Source organism: Pseudophryne corroboree, chromosome 11 (genome assembly GCF_028390025.1).
Source record: "Pseudophryne corroboree isolate aPseCor3 chromosome 11, aPseCor3.hap2, whole genome shotgun sequence".
NCBI lineage: Eukaryota > Metazoa > Chordata > Amphibia > Anura > Myobatrachidae > Pseudophryne > Pseudophryne corroboree.
The window spans coordinates 275,542,230-275,549,488 of record NC_086454.1 but is presented as its reverse complement, the minus strand read 5'-3'; positions in this window follow the sequence as shown (position 1 = coordinate 275,549,488).

Genomic DNA, 7,259 nt, shown 5'->3' with positions numbered 1-7,259 from the left:
GGCGGTCGCTGGGCAGGAGGGGGTGGGTCGGCGGCATTTGGCCGCCATTTAGGGGGCGTGGTCTGGGTAACGCAGGCGTGCCTGTATCGTTGGGGCTGCAGGCTGCGTTGGCTGCGTGATGTCACATGCAGCCACTGCGACCCTCACTGCAATGAGTAGCTCCTGCCAGCATGCAGGAGCTGCGCTGGTAGGGAGCTACTCTTCCAACACAAAAGCATTGCTGCTGCGTGATGCTTTTGTACTTGTGCGGAGGGGTCGGGCCTGACATGCGGGGCGGACTAGCCCTGTGCTGGGCGTCCCTTCTCAAATCAGTGTGACTGATCATATATGTTCTAAATTTAGCACATCTACGATCAGGTCTAAATTAGGTCCATTGTTACAAGTGCCTGTGACTATGCAATATAACAACGTTTCAACTCAGCAGTGTGTCTGTAGTCCTTTGAGGAACCCGTGTTCCTAACTAGCACCACACATCATCAAAAAACATAACCTCCCAGTACCTTACACACAGTGATGCCTAAAGGGGGGTGGGTACTATTTACCTGGGAATCCTGCTTGCCAAGTCCTTACCTGCCAGCGGATTTTGCCAGTCTCCTCAGTCCAGCACATGCTGCTATGTGCTGGGCTGTGCAGCAGCAGCAGTCTCCTCTGGCTGTGCTTGAGGGAGCGATTAAACTGATCACATCCCCCTTGATCTGCTCTTGGTTGAAGGGCACAAAAGAACTTCCCTTTAGAGCATGTGGTGGAACTTCACAAAGCCACAAATACTGTTTTTCTGCTTTTCAGTGCAAGCCTGCCCCTTCACTTGTGTTAGTCTCACTCCTGCAAACCTTAAACTGTTGTGCGCATTAGTGGTATGTGCATACGACATCTGCATACTCTCCAGTATGACCCAAACGCTACCAAGCATCTCCAGCCGGAACTCACAAGCAGTTGGTGTGGCTCCCCTATTTGAATTTTGGACTGCACTACAGCCCCACCTCTGGAGCTGCCACTGGAAAGGTAGTCTTGGAACAAAGCATTTTGTACTTAATAGAATGTGTCATGATGGAAGGTATGCATCTGGGGCAAACATACAGTACATCTCCAACTTCTAGCAAGTGGGATATTACAGTCCAGATCATGACAGCTGGACTGTCCTGATAAAATTGGGAAGGTTATGAGGTATGGCCAAATGATTTCCATGGCAACAGAGACCAGGTAGCTAAGTGACAGTAACAGTATGCAGAATCACCTAATAGTTTTGTATTAATTAAAAAAAATACCATTATTTGAAGGTCATAAATGCAGGAGAGGGCAAGTGTTCACTTGGGTGGAGAACTTTTTTAGTGGGTGGAGAACTTTGTTAGTGGTGTGGGATGGCATATTCAGTCAGCAACTTCAGAATAAAATAGTAATTTACGTGATTGGGATTTCTGTACAGGTAAAAAAATTAGACATAAGTTCTACAGTACATCGCAAACAATATACCGATTTCACACCACTGTAATAACCTGATTTATTGCTGGGTTAACCTGGGATACAACTTAGTGTAAAAGGGCCCCTGAAAAATAACCCATGTCCAGTGACCGTTAAATCCAACATGGTAGGACCCAAGTTAAGGTGCAGCAAAAGAAGAGCCAGACACCTGGTGTTTAACACTGCACCCATTTGCAGTGTAAAAGGTGCCAAGCCGGGGATAAGGGTCTGTTCCAAGTCTGACCCAGGTTGGAACCATGTGTAGCACCCCAGAAAGTGTGTCCATTTAAAAGCTATCTGTGCAGTTAAGGTGAAGTGCTGGTACAGCTGGGGTTAAGGAAATCACATGGTCCAAATGCTGAATGAGGATTGGAGAAGACAGTCTGGGAGCAGAGGAACCCTGTGGGAAGAAGGATGAGTCTGATGGAAGTGATTGGAGGTGCTGGACACACTGAGTGAAGAGCGGAGCGGGAGCTGAGTAATAGATGAGAACAGCATGGTCACGCTGGGTGGAGAGAGCGGCGTTGCAGAGCAGAAGCAGCAGGGTGCTACCAGAAAGCAGAGAGCCACGTGAGTGAGTGTGAGACGTCACAGCCGGAGACCAGACACCGCCAGGCCTATTGAATGGCACAGACGCTGCAGCCATCTTGTGCAGTGAGGAACCGCTGAAACAGGTCCAGCTAGTGAACACCTTTACTACAGAAGTTGATACTACAGAGACTGTTATTGTCATGAACCATGGACAAACCAAGTACCAAGCCCAAATATCCAATTTGTCACATGCTGCAGTGTAAAGGGAGCAGGCAGTGTAATACAGCCTTATAGCACAACATCTTACAAATCAACTGCTCCATGCTTAGGTACTGTTGGAAGATATAGTAACCACTTGCCTGGCAGGGACACATCAGATGCGACCATGCCAGCAAGTGCTTTATCTGACCTGGTCACAGAGGATGTGACCAGTCAGATAAACTGTGTTAGCAGTGGCAGGAAATGGAAACTTCCCTCCACTAAGGCTGTCAGAGGGACCGGAAGGTCCCTCTGCCTCCCTTCACTCTCCCCTACTGATTGCCATGCTGCCGATCACTGTTGATCAGTCAGCACGACAGGACCCCCATCTCCAGTGGCTGCAGACAATAGCAGCCGCTGGGGAAGTGTAAATTAACCCCCTCAAGCCCCACCTGTGTAGCTAGAGGCTGTCCCAGCTTTCAAAATGAAAGCCGGGATGGTTGCGATGTTTCCGATATTCCGATGGTCGCGATTTTCCAGATCGATGTTTTGATGTTTGAAAAATTTAAAAATATATTTTTTTTTCTTTTCTTTTTACTAAAATCATTTTGGATAGGGTTAAATTCATATTCTTCACCTATTTCACTCATAAAAAAAACATGACAGTTTCTGAGCAATTTTTGGGGAAAAAATCGTCAGTTAAGTGGTTAATGATTGTGGTAAAGAAAGAGACTGAGTCATTTATGCAAGTTACAGTGAGTTACTTTATCTGGTAAAGACTCATTTATTTTCCCAAGGAACCGTTACTACTAAGTAAGGGTGTGTACACACGGTGAGATCCTTGCTATGCCTGATTTTCACTTGCGATTTCCCTTGAACTCCCTGGAGCCCAGCACCACTGATTTTGACTAACTTTTCTTGAGATATGGACTATGTGTGCTTACGATTTTGGCTTATGTGAGATTTTGGCTTATATAAGATGTCATTGACATGTGAGATGAACTAGATATAGTACACCGATCTAGCAAGGATTGACTTGCCTGCACAGTCTTTCTTTTCTTGCGATGCCGACCTGGCGGGACCTCGCATCGGGATCGAATCGGGATCGCAAGGTGACTTTCATCTTGCGTTCTGCACTAACTTTTCTTGTGATTTTGACTATATAGTCAAAATCGAAAGAAAATATCTTACTGTGTGTACACACCCTGAGCTGTATTTGTAAAGAGATATTTCAATACCTTCACTAGATACATCCTTTTTGAATAAGACTGAGTTGCAGTGACATTCTTACTAACCCATGATTACTTGTGTTCACATGGGCCCTTCCCCTATTGCAAAACTGTGGCACCACAGGATTGAAAAAGAGCTCCAATGTTACTTGCCGGTGAAGATTATAACAATTTGTGTAGGGAAAGCTAGGAATTTAGCAACTCTGCTTGTAAAATTGTGTTTTTCATTACTCTTCTCATCACATTATAGTTTGTGATTGTAATATGCCAATATCCGTGATTTAATTGATTGTCATCTGCATTTTTTAATGTGGTGTGAACTGTAGCCAATTGTCATTGCTTTATCTTCTTTTATTGCTATATTATTCTTGTGATTATCTAATATTTTTGCAGATTTATCAAATCATCATCTTCAATCCAGCGTTCATTGTGGCTCAATAAAAAGACATCTTATTGGAATTGCTGACACACTCCTGTTTTGTATCAATCCATCCTACCTCTCTGAGCAAGCTACTAAAAAACAAGGTACAGGGAAGAACCTTTCAAGGGGAAAGGTCTGTCACATAGCCACCCAACACCTGTGATACATCTTTTAACCAATTAGACATACCCGCCAATCCCAGAGTGTTAACATGTGTCCAATAGATAACCTGGAATTTTGGTGTAAAGGGGGTATAACACATTCAGAAGTAATCAGCAAACAACACGTACCTATACAAACAACTAATACAATTTTTAGTTTAATATTTCTCATCTCTGTACTGTATTGTGTTTTGTAGCTCTTTCTGATAATATAATATTATTTAATAGAGACTACTTAAAGCATACATTTTTCTTACAGGTTTTTAAATCTGTTAAGTAAATGAATCATTTATTGAAAAACCTTTTAGATAATACCCACTTTGCACTAGCTAACTTCACACACTACTAATTGAATCTAACACATAATAGCATATCGGGTGTAAGAAATCCCTTCCTCTTTTGTTTCATATACACTGCATTATACAGCCACTGCTACTTACATAGCTCAGCTTGTGCAAATCCCTTTGATCTACAGAAAACAAAGGACATTATATCATTAATTCCTTATGCATCAATCAAATGTCAGTGAGCTTGTCTGTGACCCTGTAGACTTATATACCTTAGTGTGGATTGGATAGAATCTGAAATACTTTCTACTGTCTTAGCATTGCGTACTCGCCTCTGTGTGTCTGATCTTTAAAAATATACAATTTATAGTATCTAATTTATTTCATGTCATTTTCCCTGTATAACCCCAAAAATCCAATAAATGTAGCAGACAGAATTGATCTTATTTCACAAATGTTTAGCTGCCTTTCATCGAAGGCTTTCAGCAGTTATTTATGTAGCAGGATCACACACTGACAATGGGAGAGAGAGAATATTGAAAAGGGAGTTCACAGTCGATACGTTTTGTGAAGAGAAGAGGATGAGGCTGGTAGTAGGCACTTGTAATCTATTCACTGTGTGTAACTTAGAGTGAATTAAATAACATATTGCGTGAGATTATTTTGCTTTATCATAATAAATGACATTTCCCTTATGCTGCTTTCAGTAAGCAGCCATGTTATTTCTTCTACAGTTTTGCTGTTTTCACCCTTGCGTAATCACACTAGCATGCCGTTTAGTAATGCAGTACAGACTTCTTGACTGCTGAGAAAAACTGCCAGGGAAAAGAGATTAGAGTTATACGCTGTATGTTCAGGTAGGTTGACAGAGCAGTTCAGAGAAGAGCGCTGAGCGAATCTGACAGTGAATTTTAGAGGAGGTGAAGATGATAGAGAGGTAGTAGAGAAAATGAAGAAACTTCACAAAAGGGTTCCTGTGACAGGCAGTAGAATTACAATAACAGAATTCTGAAAAACAGGGAGTTGTCATTATAGTACTTAAAGACGGTAAACATAAAGGGAAAAAAATAGATTATGCTAGGTTTTTGCAAATTTATGGAACTTTTAGCTGTTGTGGAAATAAGCAAATAGAAACTTTTCCGATGTTATGAAAAGTGGTCTCTTGTAATGCATGCCACCAATCTCCTATATAATAGCCCAGATCTGTGACTTTGTGACTCATTTGCTAACGCTGGGCGGTGTCACAACACTGGTCGGAGTTAGTCAAATGAGTCACAGATCTGGCCAAATCTATAGGAGACCAGGAGCAGAAGCAGATAGTATGGGCATGGCACAGGCAGGGGTGCATATCTCCCAGCTTTCTTCAGGAAGATGGAGGGACACACACGTGGTGAAAAGGGGTGTGGTCAACAAAAGGGGGCGTGGCTTCACGGGAGGGCCCCCATTTTCGTCAGTGAGAGGGCATGCCCAGCGCTCTGTGAGCTGCTGGCATGCCCCCAGGGGCTGATTAGGAGTCCGGGGGGCCCAGGGCACTTGAGACAGGGGAGCCCTATCTCATTGCTGTGCCTGCTGTGGGGCTGGGGCGTGGCCTAATCGCGGGATGTGAGGCCACGCCCCTTATGCAAATTCCAGGATATTTTTTTTTCATGGAATATTGGCCCCTCAGCTAGGGCTAAATCCAGAGGAGGTTGTCGCGCCCCCCTACACACCCGCACAGGCAGAAGAAAGCAGGGAGACTGCTGCCTCCCTGCAACACCACAGACCTACCAATACGCAGCAGCGTGTGCTGACTGTAGCACAATGCTGCCGCTGTTGCTGGCAGGACGGGGGAGCTTCTGAGATGGGACAGAGCTACTCCAGCCAGGGGCCCCCTAAAACTGTGGGGCCAATGGTACGTACCCCCTGCCCCCCCCCCTTAATCCGGCTCTGCTGCTGGAACCCTTCCTTAATCCGTACCCCCTGATGCCCCCTCTCCCTCTGTCTCCACTATTCACCGCTGCTCTGCTAAGCAGAACAGCGAGTACAGGAGCTTTCCAACTGCCCCCCCCCCCCCACCGTGGGACACTGCGACTCACGGGTGGGACAGCGGGACAGACCCCAAAAAATGGGACTGTCCCACGAAAATCGGGACAGTTGGGAGGTATGGGGGTGTGTGAGGAGGTATGCCGTACAGACAGAAGGGCACCGGCTCACTGTGTGCTTGACCCCCCACATCAGCATACTCAGCAGGGGCTCTCTGGCGTGGAGGAGCTTCACTTTCTGGCACACTCCACGCTTCTTAGCTGCAGTTTTGTGGGCACCTGCCGCTGTGCAGGTTCCGTACTGCCTCTGTTATCTCCAGCCCCGGCAACCCCACCGCTAGCTGCAGCGCTGCCACCCGCAGTGAGGTGCGCCCAGCTCCTTCACAAACTTTAGCCGGCGGGTAGCGTTGTAGAAGTCTGAGCTGCTTGCAGGCTCCGACCCCCTCCTTCCTCCAGCCGCAGCGTCTCCTGGGAGCTAACCAGTCACTCCCAGTCTCCCCTTACCACAGTGCCCAGCAGCCGCGAGGTCCACGCCGCGTGCATGCTATGACCCCCTCATCCCTCCAGCCGCAGCGTCTCCTGGGGGCTAACCAGTCACTCCCAGTCTCCCCTTACCACAGTGCCCGGCAGCTGCACGAGGTCTGCGGTGTGTGACTGAGGAGGGGGGAAGGGATGCGGACGGGCTGAGGAAGCAGGACTCCAGCCTAAGAGAGTCAGCCATGCCAAGTCTCCACCAGCAGCAGATCCCAACAGGTTGGAGTGGAACAGCAGCAGCCAGCAGCAGTGACTCCGGTTAGACACATCTGTCTGTCATCACAGTTTTGTCCCTAATACCAATCTCTCCCGTGCCCTGTGTTCTGTCATGTCCCTGTCACCCCTGGCCTTGCCCTGTCACCCTTATCCTGGCCCTTTCACCCATATCCTGGCCCTTTCACCCTTATCCTGGCCCTGTC